Source organism: Pseudophryne corroboree, chromosome 1, assembly GCF_028390025.1.
Source record: "Pseudophryne corroboree isolate aPseCor3 chromosome 1, aPseCor3.hap2, whole genome shotgun sequence".
Taxonomy (NCBI): Eukaryota; Metazoa; Chordata; class Amphibia; order Anura; family Myobatrachidae; genus Pseudophryne; species Pseudophryne corroboree.
This window is the reverse complement of record NC_086444.1, coordinates 859427544-859448938: the sequence shown is the minus strand read 5'-3', so window position 1 is coordinate 859448938 and position 21395 is coordinate 859427544. Positions and strand designations below refer to the sequence as shown.

General features: G+C 44.3%; 1 protein-coding gene and 1 long non-coding RNA gene across 6 annotated transcripts in view; one reads left to right on the top strand and one right to left on the bottom strand.

The window, feature by feature from the left end:
• The window catches only part of CSGALNACT1 (chondroitin sulfate N-acetylgalactosaminyltransferase 1), a 558708-nt gene that overhangs the window by 436384 nt on the left and 100929 nt on the right, over positions 1-21395 (bottom strand). For all 5 annotated transcript variants that reach the window (XM_063919982.1, XM_063919986.1, XM_063919985.1 and 2 more), the window contains exon 2: positions 9851-9967. The gene's annotated coding sequence lies outside the window, so the exon portion shown is untranslated. The remainder of the gene's footprint in view (positions 1-9850; positions 9968-21395) is intronic.
• LOC134913605 (uncharacterized) lies at positions 336-20254 on the top strand. The gene is made up of 3 exons (XR_010177314.1): positions 336-433; positions 16465-16548; positions 19916-20254. It is a non-coding gene; the product is annotated as an uncharacterized LOC134913605 (long non-coding RNA).

Genomic DNA, 21395 nt, shown 5'->3' with positions numbered 1-21395 from the left:
TGCCTGACTACATCTATGCACAAAATGTGTCTCCGGTGTCTGTATAGAAGATAACAAAGAGCCGCATGGCACAGGGCCGCAAACAAATTGAGCACAGCAACATAAATTTGTGCTATAACTAACCTGGAAAATATAGTTTTATTATTACGTACTTGTTTTAATATAGCACATAAATTTTTAGACATCCTTGTGCACATTAATTCAGGTTCACTGCTCCTGTCTCTGTTTGCTCACTGGAGCGGCACACAGATATACGTGCAGCAGGTCATTTGCGCTCACAGTTTGTGCCTTTAACCACTGGGCCACTCAGATGAGCTGGCAGATGACAGATTTAAAATAAACAAAATCTCCACATGATGTTTATTTGCATGTCTTTGCCCAGATTTACCTTGATCCAGTGGAAAGGATGTCCTGTTAAATATTTCTGGCACTGGTAAGTTTTATGAGCTGATTTGAGATTTGCAGATATTCTTATTAATGCGCTTCTGTATTGCTGGACTATCAATTAAGAATATTACTATTCAGACTGTGACTGGTAAACATTTATGAAGTACAGATGTTCTATTTTGTAGTAAGTGTGTAGTAGCCATAGCAGAGATGTTTTGTCTACCCTTTAGAAACACACGTAGAACAGATTATTAGCTCAATAACTATACTTTACTCACACAGGCAACTGGTGTGACAGCTGTATACTGGCAGCAACAACAAATATAAAGAAACACAGCGGTCTGTTTACAAGTGACGACTGGCTATATACATCATTTCGGCAGAAAATACAAATTGCTATGGCTTTTAGGAATTATGAAAAGCTGACACAGACACTATGTAAGCAATGACTGTCAGTGTTTTCAACATTGTGGATTATCAAAATCAGTACAGGTTGAGTATCCCATATCCAAATATTCCGAAATACGGACTTTTTTGAGTGAGACTGAGATAGTGAAACCTTTGTTTTTGATGGCTCAGTGTACACAAACTTTGTTTAATACTCAAAGTTATTAAAAATATTGTATTAAATGAACTTCAGACTGTGTGTATAAGGTGTATATGAAACATAAATGAATTCTGTGAATGTACACACACTTTTTTTAATGCACAAAGTTATAAAAAAATATTGGCTAAAATGACCTTCAGGCTGTGTGTATAAGGTGTATATGAAACATAAATGCATTCTGTGCTTAGATTTAGGTCCTATCACCATAATATCTCGTTATGGTATGCAATTATTCCAAAATACAGAAAAATCCGATATCCAAAATTCCTCTGGTCCCAAGCATTTTGGATAAGGGATACTCAACCTGTACTTTCAAATGATGTACTATTTTTCCTCTTTCCTCTCCGGGGGAGATACAATACAGGCAACCACTGAGGAGGGTTGGGGGGCAAATGCACTATTATGGCCGCTCCCTCACTACCAATAGTGAGTAACTGCAGCACGCACAGGAGGTGAGATTACAATGACGCAATTCACTGAGAAGTGGGGAATGAGTGAGAAAGCGGAAACAGGACTAGTTCTAGAAACAGGAAAAAACTAAACAGGAAAAAACTATTGCAAAATGTCAGAAATGCATAAAATAAACAGCTGAAGAATTGTCCAGAGTATGGGAGCTTCAATAAATCTATCAACTTGTAGCTATTCCCTCCTGTGTACTGGCACCTTTGATCACAGAATAAACCACTGGCATTGGTGCATTAAATCCATGTCCATTATTCTTAAGGGGTGGTCTTCTGTTTGTCGGCGGTCGGGCTCCCGGCGCTCAGTATACCGGCGCCGGGAGCCCGACAGCCGGCATACCGACACTTATTTTCCCTCGTGGGGGTCCACGACCCCCATAGAGGGAGAATAAAATAGTGTGGCGCGCGTAGCGCGCCACCGTGCCCGTAGCGTGGCGAGCGCAGCGAGCCCGCAAGGGGCTCATTTGCGCTCGCCAAGCTGTCGGTAAGCCGGCGGTCGGGCTCCCGGCGCCGGGATGCTAGTCGCCGGGAGCCCGACCGCCGGCCAGCCGTAGTGAACCCTTCTTAAGCACAATCTTAGACAGACTTGTTTTAAAGTCATTTATTTTTGCAATCCAGAAAATATAAAGGTAATTTAGCCTTGTGATCTGGCTAACACCTGTATATGCAAATAGAATGTGGGTAACTGTTCAACTAGATTGTGTTAACCCTATGTGTTGCCCACAGATCTTCAGTACAAGAGGAATTGTGAGGTGTTTTGGAGTTAGCCATTGCATGATTTATCATACACTATTGGTCACTATAAGGAAATCCTCAAGTAAACAACTGTCAAGCACAAAAAAATATCATATGAATATTTGTGTTTAACAAACTGTAGTTTACATTTTTGGCTCATTAAAAATATGTAAATGTCATATGATGGGAGAAGACTAACTTCTGCCAAGCCTACTATCTGCTCCAGTTATCATAAATGTGTATCAGCGCTAAAGCAGTTTGGAGTACCATGTTAGAGAAGCAATAAATACGTTTTGTTGTTAATAATTTGAAGGAACTCTTACTATACTGCACAGAGAACAAAGTGAAATTAATGGAGAATGTCTTTTTTGTGTGCTATCTTTTGGTAAATTAACCAAAGATAAAAATGTATTTCTGTGGAACACAATAATGGTAATTTATAAATAGACTAAAAACATAAAGTCTGTCACCACTTCTCTGTATGAACAAGGAGTGCTTTTCTCTGATGACACTCAGTGGTAAGCAAGGGACACCTTATTCTAGGTATGATTTCTAAGAACTAATTCCAGAAACAGGGATAAATCAGTTTCAGAAATGAATAAAAATATACTGCTAAACACATGCCCAGGGTAGGGAAGCTACTGTAAATCTTCTATTAACTTGCAACTTTAGGTAAGAATCAGTACCTTTTTGTTCCTAGTTTTTCTGGTACCTTTTGTTTTCCCCCGTAGAATAAAAGCTTTGTGTACAAGTGTGGCTTGTTGTTCACTTTTAAAGATAAAACTTTGCCAGGCCAGCTGGGCGGCAGTTTTAAGGCTGAACTTAGCGTCTTACTGCGAGGATAGTGAAGAGGCTGTATGACAGCGTGACCAGGAATATTACACCAGTACATGTACTGCCAGATTCTTTCTTATAAAGGCTTTGTATGGGAAAGCTAACACCAGCAAAACCCAGTGGAAGCCATTCCTAGCCTCGGAGCTTCTTAATTTGGGAGAAGCCCTACCTCTGGTGAAGACACCATTGTCACTGGATTTAGGCTTTTCTTCAGGAAAAGGAATATGCCCCTTAGCAAGGAATGTCCTCTTCTATCTTTATCAGATGATACACACTTTCCTACTGCTGCATTCTTAATCCAAAAATCCATAACCCAGCAATTATACAAAACAGCTTTTCTACGTTTGCTTTTTCATAAAGGAATGTCTCTCAGAAAACATATTTTAAACTGCTGGAAGGCGTGATCAGTTCTTAGTAGTTTCTTCTGTTCTGATCCACTTGCTTCCCATAAAAGTAGAGATATTATATATATATATTATATATATAATAAAGTTGCAATTTTTGTTTGTTCGTTCCAGCATCACGCAAGAACAATGTGATGTATTTATCCCAACTCGACCTCTCAGCTCTGCGTCTCTCATCCACACTCATTACTTGCTCCTAATCACGATTGCAGGACTTCCTTCGGGCTGCACCTACTCTGTGGAATGTCCTCCCCAGAGCCGGCCATAGGCATAGGCAAACTAGGCAATTGCCTAGGGCATTTGATATGCCTAGGGGCATCAGCAGCTTCTGCTGATTAAAATGATATGCGGCATGCCTATATTCTGTATGTAGCATTTCATATGCAGATACAACCACAGTCTCACACAGTATATAGGCATGCGGCATATCAGTTTAATCAGCAGAAGCAGCTTGTGCATCCTAGCCACATAGCAATGCAAATAATTTTCATTAAAAAAAGGTGCCGGACGTTAGCATTGATGCAAGATTTGTGAGGACACATCTGTATCCAAGCAGAGGCAGAGGTCACAGTGTTAGTGGAAGTGTGAGTGCTGTGTGCATGTGAGTGGGTTGGTTGTGCAGTAGTGTGCGGAATATGTGTAAGGAGCATTATGTGTGTCATGTAAAAATGCATTAATAATGTGCAACATATGTGTAAAGGGCCACTGTGTGTGTCATTATGTGTATAAGGGCATTAATAATGTGCGGCATATGTGTAACAGGGTACTACTGTATGTGTGTCATTATGTGTATAGGGGCACTAATAATGTGCAGCAAATGTGTAGGGGGCACTGTGTGTGTCATTATGTGTATAAGGGCATTAATAATGTGCGCCATATGTGTAAGGGACATTATGTGTAAAAGGGCATTAATAAAGGTTGTCATAATGTGTAAGGAGCATTATGTTTATAAGGACATTAATGTGTCTCATATGTGTAAGGGGCATTACTGTGTGGAATTGTGTATAAATGCATTACTAATGTGCGGCATTATGTGTATAAGGTGCTATACTATGTGGTGTTGCATATAGAAAGGGCACTACTGTGTCATCTAATGTGAATAAAGAGCAATAAGGTGTGGTGTAATGTGAATAAGGAGCAATTCAGTGTGATGTAATGTGAATAAGAGGCTCTACTGTGAGGAGTAACGTTTATAAGGTAAAGTGATACTACTGTGGGATGTAATATGAATTATGGACACTATCGCAAGATAAAATGTAAATAAAGTTGCAGTACTGTGTGGCATAATTGGAATTGGCGTTACTATTGTGTGGCCATGCCCCTTCCCAGCAAGAAGATGCCCCTTTTTGGGCTGTGCGTCAAATGTGCGAACTGTTCCTGTTTAAAATATAGGGGGTACAAGGACTGCTATGGGTGAGGGGTGATGGTGCTGGGAAAGAGGTACAAGGTCAGAGGCAGAACCAGCGGTGGTGCTAGGGGGCACCAGCCAAAATCTTGCCTAGGGCATCATATTGGTTAGGGCCGGCTCTGGTCCTTCCACACACACAATAAGACTCTCCTCAAGTCTTCAAACCATCAAGTGTTCCCTGAAATCTCACCTCTTCAGGGAAGAATATCTAATTTCAGAACTGCCCACATAACCTTCATAAATATTATTATCTAATTACATCCCCTCAGTACAGTCCACACATCCTAACATAGGGGAACATTTATTAAGCAGTGTTAAGAGCGGAGAAGTGAGCCAGTGGAGAAGTGCCCATGGCAACCAATCAGCACTGAAGTAACATCTGTAATTTGCATATTATAAAATGATACAGAGCTGCTGATTGATTGACGGGGCCACTTCTCCACTGGCTCACTTATCCGCTCTTGTCACTGCTTAGTAAATGTCCCCCATAGAGTAATTTATTTTTCTTCAATTTGACATCCTCCTGACCTCTGGTCATCATTGCTGTGTGATTACATCAAACAGCCCACCAAGATACTCTGCAATGGGTAACATCTATCCAGTGGCGTAACTAGAAATTTTTCTCCCCCAAGCCAAAAAAATTCTTCGGCGCCCCCCCCCCCCTCCTCCATAATTGGGAGCAAGAAAGGGATAAATATGCGCGCGCCGAAGGCGCGCGCGGCAAAAAAGGGTGTGGTTTTGTTGGAATGGGCGTGGTTTCGCATAAAGGGGCGTGGCATTGCAGGAAAAGACTACCTTATACCCCAGTTTTGCAACCTGCACGCCCATACGTTGGCCACCACAGGAAAGAAAAATAATCCTGATTCATGCCCCTTACATTATTTGTCATTTTTCCTCCTTATAGTAATGCCCAGTATACATTATGCCACATACTGCAATGGCCCTTAGACATTATGCCGCACACAATAATGCACATGACACAATATGCACACACTGTAATGCCCCCGACACATTATGCCACACACTAATGCCTGTGACACATTATGCCACACACCGTAATGCCTGTGACACATTATGACAGGAATCGCAATGCCCGTTATACATTATGCTACACACTACAATGCCCCCGATACATTATAGCACATACAATGTCTGTGACACATTATGACACACACCGCAATGTCCGTGATACATTATGCCACACACCGTAATGCCCATTACACATTAAGTCCTACAGTAAGGCTTCTAATTACTTTTCAATTACCTGCTCGTTGTCAGGGGTTTCATGCACTGGGTGTCATGCTCGTTGCCAGGGGTTTCATGCTCTTGGTTCCATGCACGGTGCCAGGGGTTTTCATGCTCAGGGTGTCATGCTCATTGCCAGGGGTTTCATGCACTGGGTGTCATGCTCGTTGCCAGGTGTTTCATGCACTGGGTGTCATGCTCGTTGCCAGGTGTTTCATGCACTGGGTGTCATGCTCTTTGCTAGGAGGTAGTCCTTGTTGCTAGGGCTGTGCTCCCAGTGCCACATATGTCCCCAGTGCCAGATATTCCCCCACGGTGCCAGGTACTCACATGCCCCAGTGCCAAATATAGCCCCCCCCCATGTGCCAGGTACACATATACCCCCCCAGTGCCACATATGCCCCCAGTGCCATATATTCCCCCCCAGTGCCAGATATTCCCCCAGTGCCAGATATTCCCCCCCAGTGCCATACATGCCCCCAGTGCCAGATATTCCCCCCCAGTGCCATATATGCCCCCCCAGTGCCATATATGCCCCCAGTGCCAGATATTCCCCCCCAGTGCCATATATGCCCCAGTGCCAGATATTCCCCCCCAGTGCCATATATGCCCCCAGTGCCAGATATCCCCCCCCCCCAGTGCCATATATGCCCCAGTGCCAGATATCCCCCCCCCGCGCCGCTGCTGCTGCTTTTTGGAGGGACACGGAGGGCACAGCTCGCCTCTCCTGTGTCCCTCCTGCTGCATCATCTCCGGCGGCCGCGGGTCTAATAGGGGGAAGTGCCGTTTCGTGAGCCAATTAGAGCTCACGGACGGCACTTCCCCCTATTAGACCCGCGGCCGCCGGAGATGATGCAGGAGGGACACAGGGAGGCGCGCTGTGCCCTCCGTGTCCCTCCAACAAGCGGCGGAGGGAAGGAGACCGCAGACTGACATGCGGACGCTCGTCCGCATGTCAGTCTGCTGTAAATCAGTGGCGCCCCCGCAGCCCCTCGCCCCCAAGCCACCGCGAGGGCTGCGGGGGCAGTAGTTACGCCACTGCATCTATCCCTGTGTATCAATGCCTATTTCCCTATAGATTGTAAGCTTGCAAGCAGGGCATTCCTACCTCTATGTCTGGCTATTATCACTCAGTTTTGTGTCATCACTGTTGTTCCAACTGTAATGCGCAATGGAATAAGCTGCGCTATATAAGAAACTGTTAATAAATAATTAATTTGTATTGCGTTCTCACTACTGGATAGCTTAGTGACCTAGAAATAAACGAATGTATGTATCTCGATGTGACACCAGGGAGAGGGGGCAATACAGGTTGAGTATCCCATATCCAAATATTCCGAAATACGGAATATTCCGAAATATGGAGTTTTTTGAGTGGGACTGAGATAGTGAAACCTTTGTTTTCTGATTGCTCAACGTACACAAACTAACACTAAATTTTTCAAAATATTGTATTAAATGACCTTCAGGCAGTGTGTATAAGGTGTACAGTGCCTTGCTAAAGTATTCACCCTCCTTTGCATTTTTCATGTTTTGTTGCCTCACAACCTGGAATTAAAATGGATTGTTTGAAGGTTTGCGTCATTTCATTCACAGAACATGGCTACAACTTTGAAGAGTTTTTTTTATTTTTTATTGTGAAGCAAACAACAAATAGGACAAAATAACAGAAAACTTCAGCATGCATAACTATTCATCCCCCTAAAGTCAGTACTTTGTAAAGCCACCTTATGCTGCAATTACAGCTGCAAGTCACATTGGATAAGTCTCTATGAGCTTGCCACATCTTGCAACTGGGATTTTTGCCCATTCCTCAAGGCAAAACTGCTCCAGCTCCTTCATGTTGGATGGTTTCAGCTTGTAAATAGTAATCTTCAAGTCTGACCACAGACTCTTAATTGGATTGAGATCTGGGCTTTGACTAGGCCATTACAACACATTTAAATGTTTACCCTTAAACCACTTCAGTGTTGCTTTAGCAGTATGCTTCGGGTCATTGTCTTGCTGGAAGGCGAACCTCCATCCCAGTCTCAAATCACAGGTAGACTGAAACAGGTTTTGCTCAAGAAAATACCTGTATTTAGCACCATCCATCTTTCCCTTGACTCGAAACAGTGTCCCAGTCCCTGCTGCTGAAAAACATCCCCACAGCATGATGCTGCCACCACCATGTTTCACTGTGGGGATGGTGTCCTTGGGGTGATGGGATGTGTTGAGTTTGCGCCAGACATAGCATTTTCCTTGGTGGACGAAAAGTTAAATTTTAGTCTCATCTGACCAGAGCACCTTCCTCCATACATTTGGGGAGTCGTCCACATGCCTTTTGGCAAACTCAAAATGTGCCTTCTTATTTTTAAAACTAAGTAATGGCTTTTTTTCTGGCCACTCTTCCATAAAGCCCAGCTCTATGGAGTGTACAGCTTATTGTGGTCACATGCGCAGATACACCAGTCTCTGCTGTGTAACTCTGCAGCTCCTCTAGGGTTACCTTTGGTCTCTGTGCTGCCTCTCTGATTAATGCCTTCCTTGCCCGGTCTGTGAGTCTTAGTGGCCGTCTCTCTCTCTTGGCAGGTTTGTTGTGGTACCATGTTCTTTCCATTTGAAGATGATGGATTTGATGGTGCTCCGGGGGAACATCAAAGATTTTATTTTTATTTTTTATTTTTTTTATAACCCAACCCTGACTTGTACTTCTCAACAACTTTGTCCCTGACTTGTTTGGAGAGCTCCTTGGTCTTCATGGTGTGATGCCTCTTGCTCAGTGGTGTTGCAGCCTCTGGGGTCTTTCAGATAAGGTGTGTTTATACTGACAGATCATGTGACACTTAGATTGCACACAGGTGGACTTAATTTCACTAATTATGTGACTTCTGAAGGTAATTGGCTGAAACAGAAATTTTGAGCAGCTTCATAGTAAAGGGGGTAAATACATATGCACATTCCAATTTTCAAATTTGTATTTATAAAATTATTTTTTATATACATTTTTCTCATTTCACTTCACCAACTTAGACTGTTTTGTGCATGTCCATCACATAAAATTCAGATAAAAAAAATAAATAAATTACAGGTTGTAATGTAACAAAATAGGTAAAAAGCCAAGGGGGGTGAATACTTTAGCAAGGCACTGTATATGAAACAGAAATTAATTGTGTGCTTGTACACAAACTTTGTTTAATGCACTAAATTATTAAACATATTGGCTAAAATGACCTTCAGGCTGTGTGTATAAGGTGTAAATGAAACAAATACATTCTGTACTTAGACTTGGGTCCCACTGCCATGATATCTCATTATGGTATGCAATTATTCCAAAATACGGAAAGATCAGATATCCAAAATACTTCTGGTCCCAAGCATTTTGGATAAGGGATACTCAACCTGTAAATAACAAAACACACATTTGATACTTGGCATGTGCAGTGTGCAGGCTCCTCAAATCCAAAATGACGGTATGTACATAAACATAAATTTGTGAGGAGAAACACTGTATACTTCTAGGAGCAATGGAGAATTTTTTTATTTTATTTTCAAAAGACATTCACACGAGCAAAGCCGTGTCAAATGCTAGTAATAAAATAAATTCTATCTACCATGGATAAGAGGAGTGTTACAGATGGCGGGACGTGGGATATTTTAGCAAAAGCATGAAAGTTGAAAAACAGACTGAATCGCTAATAATACAATATCAATTCTCTATCAGTCCTAAAAGTTCATAAAGATTAGAAGTGCAGTGTAAAGAGTTAAAAACTTAAAAAGGCTTACATACCTGCTATGCTTTGCTGAACGTGAAGGGGAAGTCCATGACTGAGGGACCTTGATACCTGCTCTGCTTGTTTCATACAGATGAAGTGGGAAAATCAGAGTAGAGTGTAGCATGGAACCCCTGCAGAGACAAATCAATCATTTTATTCTTTAACTCTGTACGTAGTTTATGATTTTTAGTTTTGGATGGAGTAATCCTTTAAGAAGAAATGTGACAGCACAGAAGCTATAACAAAACTAGTGTAAGGCAAAATTGGAACGCTTCTACTAAAACAGTATTTGTAGTGTAAATTAGAGATGAGCGGGTTCGGTTTCTTTGAATCCGAACCCGCACGAACTTCACTTTTTTTTTCACGGGTCCGAGCGACTCGGATCTTCCCGCCTTGCTCGGTTAACCCGAGCGCGCCCGAACGTCATCATGACGCTGTCGGATTCTCGCGAGACTCGGATTCTATATAAGGAGCCGCGCGTCGCCGCCATTTTCACACGTGCATTGAGATTGATAGGGAGAGGACGTGGCTGGCGTCCTCTCCATTTAGATTAGATTTAGAAGAGAGAGAGAGAGAGAGAGATTGCTGTGATACTGTAGATTAGAAGAGAGTGCAGAGTGCAGACAGAGTTTAGTGACTGACGACCACAGTGACCAGTGACCACCAGAGACAGTGCAGTTGTTTGTTTTATTTAATATATCCGTTCTCTGCCTGAAAAAAACGATACACAGTCACACAGTGACTCAGTCTGTGTGCACTGCTCAGCCCAGTGTGCTGCACATCAATGTATTGTATATAAAGCTTATAATTGTGGGGGAGACTGGGGAGCACTGCAGGTTGTTATAGCAGGAGCCAGGAGTACATGATAAATAATATTATATTAAAATTAAACAGTGCACACTTTTGCTGCAGGAGTGCCACTGCCAGTGTGACTAGTGGTGACCAGTGCCTGACCACCAGTATATTAGTAGTATTGTATACTATCTCTTTATCAACCAGTCTATATTAGCAGCAGACACAGTACAGTGCGGTAGTTCACGGCTGTGGCTACCTCTGTGTCGGCACTCGGCAGGCAGTCCGTCCATCCATAATTGTATTATATACCACCTAACCGTGGTTTTTTTTTTCTTTCTTTATACCGTCGTCATAGTCATACTAGTTGTTACGAGTATACTACTATCTCTTTATCAACCAGTGTACAGTGCGGTAGTTCACGGCTGTGGCTACCTCTGTGTCGGAACTCGGCAGGCAGTCCGTCCATCCATAATTGTATTATAATATATACCACCTAACCGTGGTTTTTTTTTCGTTCTTTATACCGTCGTCATACTAGTTGTTACGAGTATACTACTATCTCTTTATCAACCAGTGTACAGTGCGGTAGTTCACGGCTGTGGCTACCTCTGTGTCGGCACTCGGCAGGCAGTCCGTCCAACCATAATTGTATTATATACCACCTAACCGTGGTTTTTTTTCATTCTTTATACCGTCGTCATACTAGTTGTTACGAGTATACTACTATCTCTTTATCAACCAGTGTACAGTGCGGTAGTTCACGGCTGTGGCTACCTCTGTGTCGGCACTCGGCAGGCAGTCCGTCCAACCATAATTGTATTATATACCACCTAACCGTGGTTTTTTTTTCATTCTTTATACCGTCGTCATACTAGTTGTTACGAGTATACTACTATCTCTTTATCAACCAGTGTACAGTGCGGTAGTTCACGGCTGTGGCTACCTCTGTGTCGGCACTCGGCAGCCCGTCCATAATTGTATATACCAGTGACCTAACCGTGGTTTTTTTTTCTTTCTTTATACATACATACTAGTTACGAGTATACTATCTCTTTATCAACCAGTCTATATATTAGCAGCAGACACAGTACAGTGCGGTAGTTCACGGCTGTGGCTACCTCTGTGTCGGCACTCGGCAGCCCGTCCATAATTGTATATACCACCTAACCGTGGTTTTTTTTTCTTTCTTTATACATACATACTAGTTACGAGTATACTATCTCTTTATCAACCAGTCTATATATTAGCAGCAGACACAGTACAGTGCGGTAGTTCACGGCTGTGGCTACCTCTGTGTCGGCACTCGGCAGCCCGTCCATAATTGTATACTAGTATCCAATCCATCCATCTGCATTGTTTACCTGAGGTGCCTTTTAGTTGTGCCTATTAAAATATGGAGAACAAAAATGTTGAGGTTCCAAAATTAGGGAAAGATCAAGATCCACTTCCACCTCGTGCTGAAGCTGCTGCCACTAGTCATGGCCGAGACGATGAAATGCCAGCAACGTCGTCTGCCAAGGCCGATGCCCAATGGCATAGTACAGAGCATGTCAAAACCAAAACACCAAATATCAGTAAAAAAAGGACTCCAAAACCTAAAATAAAATTGTCGGAGGAGAAGCGTAAACTTGCCAATATGCCATTTACCACACGGAGTGGCAAGGAACGGCTGAGGCCCTGGCCTATGTTCATGGCTAGTGGTTCAGCTTCACATGAGGATGGAAGCACTCAGCCTCTCGCTAGAAAACTGAAAAGACTCAAGCTGGCAAAAGCACCGCAAAGAACTGTGCGTTCTTTGAAATCCCAAATCCACAAGGAGAGTCCAATTGTGTCGGTTGCGATGCCTGACCTTCCCAACACTGGACGTGAAGAGCATGCGCCTTCCACCATTTGCACGCCCCCTGCAAGTGCTGGAAGGAGCACCCGCAGTCCAGTTCCTGATAGTCAGATTGAAGATGTCAGTGTTGAAGTACACCAGGATGAGGAGGATATGGGTGTTGCTGGCGCTGGGGAGGAAATTGACCAGGAGGATTCTGATGGTGAGGTGGTTTGTTTAAGTCAGGCACCCGGGGAGACACCTGTTGTCCGTGGGAGGAATATGGCCGTTGACATGCCAGGTGAAAATACCAAAAAAATCAGCTCTTCGGTGTGGAGGTATTTCACCAGAAATGCGGACAACAGGTGTCAAGCCGTGTGTTCCCTTTGTCAAGCTGTAATAAGTAGGGGTAAGGACGTTAACCACCTCGGAACATCCTCCCTTATACGTCACCTGCAGCGCATTCATAATAAGTCAGTGACAAGTTCAAAAACTTTGGGTGACAGCGGAAGCAGTCCACTGACCAGTAAATCCCTTCCTCTTGTAACCAAGCTCACGCAAACCACCCCACCAACTCCCTCAGTGTCAATTTCCTCCTTCCCCAGGAATGCCAATAGTCCTGCAGGCCATGTCACTGGCAAGTCTGACGAGTCCTCTCCTGCCTGGGATTCCTCCGATGCATCCTTGCGTGTAACGCCTACTGCTGCTGGCGCTGCTGTTGTTGCCGCTGGGAGTCGATGGTCATCCCAGAGGGGAAGTCGTAAGCCCACTTGTACTACTTCCAGTAAGCAATTGACTGTTCAACAGTCCTTTGCGAGGAAGATGAAATATCACAGCAGTCATCCTACTGCAAAGCGGATAACTGAGTCCTTGACAACTATGTTGGTGTTAGACGTGCGTCCGGTATCCGCCGTTAGTTCACAGGGAACTAGACAATTTATTGAGGCAGTGTGCCCCCGTTACCAAATACCATCTAGGTTCCACTTCTCTAGGCAGGCGATACCGAGAATGTACACGGACGTCAGAAAAAGACTCACCAGTCTCCTAAAAAATGCAGTTGTACCCAATGTCCACTTAACCACGGACATGTGGACAAGTGGAGCAGGGCAGGGTCAGGACTATATGACTGTGACAGCCCACTGGGTAGATGTATGGACTCCCGCCGCAAGAACAGCAGCGGCGGCACCAGTAGCAGCATCTCGCAAACGCCAACTCTTTCCTAGGCAGGCTACGCTTTGTATCACCGCTTTCCAGAATACGCACACAGCTGAAAACCTCTTACGGCAACTGAGGAAGATCATCGCGGAATGGCTTACCCCAATTGGACTCTCCTGTGGATTTGTGGCATCGGACAACGCCAGCAATATTGTGTGTGCATTAAATATGGGCAAATTCCAGCACGTCCCATGTTTTGCACATACCTTGAATTTGGTGGTGCAGAATTTTTTAAAAAACGACAGGGGCGTGCAAGAGATGCTGTCGGTGGCCAGAAAAATTGCGGGACACTTTCGGCGTACAGGCACCACGTACAGAAGACTGGAGCACCACCAAAAACTACTGAACCTGCCCTGCCATCATCTGAAGCAAGAAGTGGTAACGAGGTGGAATTCAACCCTCTATATGCTTCAGAGGTTGGAGGAGCAGCAAAAGGCCATTCAAGCCTATACAATTGAGCACGATATAGGAGATGGAATGCACCTGTCTCAAGTGCAGTGGAGAATGATTTCAACGTTGTGCAAGGTTCTGATGCCCTTTGAACTTGCCACACGTGAAGTCAGTTCAGACACTGCCAGCCTGAGTCAGGTCATTCCCCTCATCAGGCTTTTGCAGAAGAAGCTGGAGGCATTGAAGAAGGAGCTAAAAGGGAGCGATTCCGCTAGGCATGTGGGACTTGTGGATGCAGCCCTTAATTCGCTTAACAAGGATTCACGGGTGGTCAATCTGTTGAAATCAGAGCACTACATTTTGGCCACCGTGCTCGATCCTAGATTTAAAGCCTACCTTGGATCTCTCTTTCCGGCAGACACAGGTCTGCTGGGGTTGAAAGACCTGCTGGTGACAAAATTGTCAAGTCAAGCGGAACGCGACCTGTCAACATCTCCTCCTTCACATTCTCCCGCAACTGGGGGTGCGAGGAAAAGGCTCAGAATTCCGAGCCCACCCGCTGGCGGTGATGCAGGGCAGTCTGGAGCGACTGCTGATGCTGACATCTGGTCCGGACTGAAGGACCTGACAACGATTACGGACATGTCGTCTACTGTCACTGCATATGATTCTCTCAACATTGATAGAATGGTGGAGGATTATATGAGTGACCGCATCCAAGTAGGCACGTCACACAGTCCGTACTTATACTGGCAGGAAAAAGAGGCAATTTGGAGGCCCTTGCACAAACTGGCTTTATTCTACCTAAGTTGCCCTCCCACAAGTGTGTACTCCGAAAGAGTGTTTAGTGCCGCCGCTCACCTTGTCAGCAATCGGCGTACGAGGTTACATCCAGAAAATGTGGAGAAGATGATGTTCATTAAAATGAATTATAATCAATTCCTCCGCGGAGACATTGACCAGCAGCAATTGCCTCCACAAAGTACACAGGGAGCTGAGATGGTGGATTCCAGTGGGGACGAATTGATAATCTGTGAGGAGGGGGATGTACACGGTGATATATCGGAGGGTGAAGATGAGGTGGACATCTTGCCTCTGTAGAGCCAGTTTGTGCAAGGAGAGATTAATTGCTTCTTTTTTGGGGGGGGTCCAAACCAACCCGTCATATCAGTCACAGTCGTGTGGCAGACCCTGTCACTGAAATGATGGGTTGGTTAAAGTGTGCATGTCCTGTTTTGTTTATACAACATAAGGGTGGGTGGGAGGGCCCAAGGATAATTCCATCTTGCACCTCTTTTTTCTTTTCTTTTTCTTTGCATCATGTGCTGATTGGGGAGGGTTTTTTGGAAGGGACATCCTGCGTGACACTGCAGTGCCACTCCTAAATGGGCCCGGTGTTTGTGTCGGCCACTAGGGTCGCTAATCTTACTCACACAGTCAGCTACCTCATTGCGCCTCTTTTTTTCTTTGCGTCATGTGCTGTTTGGGGAGGGTTTTTTGGAAGGGACATCCTGCGTGACACTGCAGTGCCACTCCTAGATGGGCCCGGTGTTTGTGTCGGCCACTAGGGTCGCTAATCTTACTCACACAGTCAGCTACCTCATTGCGCCTCTTTTTTTCTTTGCGTCATGTGCTGTTTGGGGAGGGTTTTTTGGAAGGGCCATCCTGCGTGACACTGCAGTGCCACTCCTAGATGGGCCCGGTGTTTGTGTCGGCCACTAGGGTCGCTAATCTTACTCACACAGTCAGCTACCTCATTGCGCCTCTTTTTTTCTTTGCGTCATGTGCTGTTTGGGGAGGGTTTTTTGGAAGGGACATCCTGCGTGACACTGCAGTGCCACTCCTAGATGGGCCCGGTGTTTGTGTCGGCCACTAGGGTCGCTTATCTTACTCACACAGCGACCTCGGTGCAAATTTTAGGACTAAAAATAATATTGTGAGGTGTGAGGTATTCAGAATAGACTGAAAATGAGTGTAAATTATGGTTTTTGAGGTTAATAATACTTTGGGATCAAAATGACCCCCAAATTCTATGATTTAAGCTGTTTTTTAGTGTTTTTGGAAAAAAACACCCGAATCCAAAACACACCCGAATCCGACAAAAATAATTCGGTGAGGTTTTGCCAAAACGCGTTCGAACCCAAAACACGGCCGCGGAACCGAACCCAAAACCAAAACACAAAACCCGAAAAATTTCAGGCGCTCATCTCTAGTGTAAATGAGATATCGCTGGCAAAATGCAAATTTGGTTGTAGTTAGGTGATAACTTTTTAGTTTGTACAGTCTAGTTGCTCAAGTACAGAAATATAAAACGCTTTAAACACAGCTTCAGATTTGTCTATTAATAATGATATTGGTTGACAAAAAAAAAAAAACATTAATTTTATTCTAATATGACATTTTTTTTTTTAGGATTCCCTTGATTTCCAAATAAGTGTTTGACTTGGCACAGCATTCTATGGACCTGCCCATTAATATGTGCTTCTGAATGTAAAGGTTAAGTATGTTGCTCTTTAGAAAGCTTGCAATCTTCCCATTTGTCATCGCAGGGAAGAGACCTGTATATGAAACACACCGTGTTCTAATGGGCTCCTCGCACTACAAGAGAGCACTGTGAGCCTCACACACATTCAGGGAGCTTCCTGCAAACTATGATTTATTTAAAACCTGCATAGAGTCCTATTCATTCAGCTTAACCGTGCACTAGCAGGGCTCATAAAGATGGCTTGTTAATTCATTGCTTAAGGATACATGTTTTATGCAGCGTATACTGCCATTTCATAGTCTTCTTGCAAATGTGATGTTTTATTAAGCTGGATAGGTACTATTCAATAATGTATCATAATGCATGCTTCAGGAACTGAAGCTAAATAATGTTCACGTCTTAACGAAGTAGCATTATTCCTTCCTACTTTCCCATTTGTTAAGTATGCAGTTACAAAGCATTAATCACATTGCCACATCCCTAGATGTATTTCTGGGTGCTACACTTTTTGTTGACAGACACTGAAACAGATATCACCGTGCCACAAGACCTTCTGCATGCCTAGAATGCATCACACAGACTAGATAGGGTTCCAAAGAGCTCTTTGATTTAACATAAAGTCCTAGAAGTCCATAAAAAAAGAAGCTTGCCCAGCATCTAATTTGCAGCCCTTGGTAGTTTTTTGTGGTAGAGATAAAAGGCAAAATTCTCTAAATGGTTTTGCTGAATATTTACTTATTCTGCATCGGGGGTTGGGTATGGGATCCTGGCAGTGGGGATGCCGGGCGGTCATAATAATGACCCCGGCATTCCGACTGTTTGAAATGCTGACAGGGGTGTAGGAGGACGCTAAGTCTAATTATCTACCTCTCCCTCCCTCCCAGCAGCCTAAAACTAACCCTTGGTTCCCATAGCCTAACCCTAACCTCCCCTCCCTACGAGCAGCCTAATCCTAACCCTTCCTCCCCGCAGCCCAAACCTAACCCTCCCCGCAGCCTAAACCTAACCCTCCCTCCACAGCCTAACATACAGGTAACATACACCTCTTACCACATTGCCAGCTGTTTACTTGCATTACTTAAGTGATATTTCCATTTGGAAAGAAAGTTTCTATTTGATTCTTAAAAAAGAATGGAGTTTGATTTGAATTGTATTTAATTATATTTTACATATAAATGTGACCTTTATTGTCCAGACTGTATTCTCTATTATGTAGAGAACAGTGGCGGAACTAGCGAGCGGTGGGCCCAGGTGCGTCAAAATGCTTTGGGCCCCATCCCATCCAAGTCCACCCCCTCACCCCTGGAGAGGATCTGGTGAGGGGGACCTGCTCAGGGGCAGAGAAATGGATACCTAGCGCAGTGCCGTAACTAGACATTTTAGCACTGTGTGCAAGAAACAGCATCGGAGCCCCAACCCTGCATGCAAAACAGGGGCAGTGCGCGCTGTAGGCGTGCGCAAAAATACATAGGTGCGTGGCTTCGTGGAGAAGGGGTGTGGCCACAAAATAATACCAATTCATAAAACGGTGCACAGTAGTCTCCATTATTCAAATTACGCCGCATAGTAGCACCACTACACCAGGTAGAGACCCTTTTACACCTTACGGCGGACAGAGTCCCCTTTTTACACATAACGGCAGACAGCGTGCCCTTGTTACACATAGCGGCAGACAGCGTACACTTTTTACACATAACGGCAGACAGCGTGCCCTTTTTACACATAACGGCAGACATCGTGCCCTTTTACACATAACGGCAGACAGCATGCCCTTGTTACACATAACGGCAGACAGCATGCCCTTGTTACACATAACGGCAGACAGCGTGCCCTTGTTACACATTACGGCACACAGCGTGCCCTTTTTACACATTACGGCAGACAGCGTGCCCTTTTTACACATTACGGCAGACAGCGTGCCCTTGTTACACATTACGGCAGACAGCGTGCACTTGTTACACATTACGGCAGACAGCGTCCCCCTTTTTACACATTACAGCAGGCAGATTCCCCCTTTTTACACATTGCGGCAGACAGCGTCCCCTTTTTACACATTACGGCAGACAGCGTGCCCTTTTTACACATCACGGCAGCCAGTCCCCCTTTTTGCACATAAAGAAAGAAAGAGAAAGAAAGTCCTCGGTGCAGCTTCTGGCAGAGATCCCGGGCAGGAGAGAAGGAGGAGGAGGAGGGAGGTGGAGGAGGGAGCCGCAGCAGCGCTGTGTTATTGGTGGAGGCGCTGCTGCTGCTGTCCCTCTGCTTCACTATAGGCTGTTCTCCGCCGCTGTGAATGCTGGGATGCGCTTCACAGCGGCAGAAGACAACCTATAGTGAAGCAGAGTGACAGCAGCAGCAACGCCTCAACCAGTAAAAAAGCGCTGCTGCGGCTCCCTCCTCCTTCCCCCGTGTCCGCTGTGCTCCTCTCCTCTCCGGGTGGCTGTGTGCTGCGGGCAGCGGTTGTACGCAGCACACAGCGGCATGTAATGAGTCAGTTTGAATCATTACATGCTTTGGGCCCCTGGACAGTGGCGGGCCCCAGTGCAACGCACTGGTTGCACTGGCGGTAGTTCTGCCTCTGGTAGAGAACACTTCAGTTTGGAATTATATTGAGCACAAGCAGGGTATTGGAGATTATGCTTTTACCGACAATAATGTTACGCATCAATGCTCTCTCTATTGTGGGGTTTAAGAATACCGCTTGTCACTCCAGATGTAGGTGATCATTCAGAGTTGTTTGCTCGCTAGCTGTTTTTAGCAGCCGTGCAAATGCTATGCCGCCTCCCACTGGGAGTGTATTTTAGCTTAGTAGAAGTGCGAACGAAAGGATCGCAGAGCGGCGGCAAAGTTTTTTTGTGCAGTTTTAGAGTAGCTCAATACCTATTCAGGGCTTGGAATCACTTCAGACTATTCAGTTCCTGTTTTGATGTCACAAACACGCCCTGCGTTCGCCCAGCCACGCCTGCGTTTTTCCTGGCACGCCTGCGTTTTTTCGAACACTCCCCGAAAACAGTCAGTTGACACTAGGGTGCATCAAACGCCCCGACATTCAGAATGCTTGCTGTCCCTATTCTTAAAATGTTCCTTTTTAGCATAGAAACAACTGTGCAAATTTTTTTTGATGTACGATTTGACTTAGGTGGTCCACCTCCACACCCAAAAATTGTCTGTATCTTGGTACTAAAGCACGTGTATTGTATTATACAAAACAACTAACTTTAGCAAAACGAAGCCAACTTTTGTATGTGTGCCATGAATGCGTGTCTTACATTGATTTAAGAACATAACAAAGAAAGGGAACAGCATGAAGCCTCATGGGCCTATCGTGGCTGTTCCCATCCAAATCACAAAACATTAATCAAATTATTATTTCTTTTTCAGATTTGTCACATCAGAAATAGATTCATGGTTTATTTTTAACATTCTTCAGCTAAACAGTGATTTTCTTACGAAAGACATTGGTGAATGGAAAGAATCTGATGCTTATCAGAATTCACAAACCAATATTCAAGCATTGAAAGTGGTCAATGATTGTGCTGAACGTGGTGTCAAGCTTATCATCGGCTAAGAAGGAAGAGCACTATCAAAATGTACTCAAAGTAGTTGAAGATGATCGCAAAGAGAGACCAAACTTACGTAAGCCCAGCGGCCAGCAATAAGACAGTTTCAACTTTGTAATAAGCCAACTGTAACATGTTGTTCACTGTTCCGTCACTAATTCTGCTTCTATCTCTTTGTTTAGTTGTTAACAATGAATTAAACACTTTATCATTAACCTACTAAATTGTTTTAAGTCCTTGTATCAGAGAAGTTAAAACAAGTGTTATTGCATTTAAAATAAATAGAAATCTTTAATCTTCAGGGGCATGGTGGACCACAAATATAATCTCAGATTCTTCAAAATTGTATTGTATGCAATATAGCCTTAACAATTCTAAAAAATGTAGCATGGGGACAAATTATTTTTCTTACTTTTAAAAATTCATGGGGCGTTTGATGCACCCTAGTTGACACCCAGAAATGCCCTCTTCCTGTCAATCACTCTGCGGCCAGCAGTGCGACTGAAAAGCTTTGCTAGACCTTGTGTCTACATCGTTACATCGTACATCGCTACATCGTTCGTTGCAATAGTACGGCGCGCATGCGCAGAAGTGCCGTTTTTTTGCCTGATCGCTGCGCAGCGAACGAATGCAGCTAGCGATCAACTCGGAATGAACCCCGTAAACCCAACACTTAAACAAGTAAGCCACACAATATGTTTTACTGAGGAAAATACAGGGAAATTATGCTTTTTATTGGCATTCAGAGATCAAATAGGTCTAATCGCTTTTTCTGTGCAAATGTTTACTCCATTCCTCAGATCAAAATTGCCAACACTTTGAACCTCCCAGAGGAGGAAGTCCAAAGGGCAAATGGAAGCATGTGATTATGCAACTTGTGTCATCATGGCATGCCCCAGCTGCACAACAACTGAATTCAATTAACATGCCAGGGAGGCGGAGACACAATTACATAATTAATGCTCCACACTGCTGCAAGATTACACAATTTGGGTGAAATACAAATGATATATCACGCCCAATTTCCTTTCTAAAATGATCTCCGTTATCGCGCATATTGCGCCCATAGTAATCTTTACTGTGTAAAGGGTTGGGTGCCTCGCTACTCCGGGGGTAGCGAGCTGATATAATGATACAACGTCCCTGAGGGCAGAAACAGAACGAGTGTGGAAAGGGGTGAAAAGAATTGAATCCCGCCCTTTGTGTCCTGACGAACAGAAGGCGGGATCTGATGACGTGACTACATTTGAGCCCACCCTCATCACATATAAAAGAATGAGAATCTGGGAGGCCTACTATCT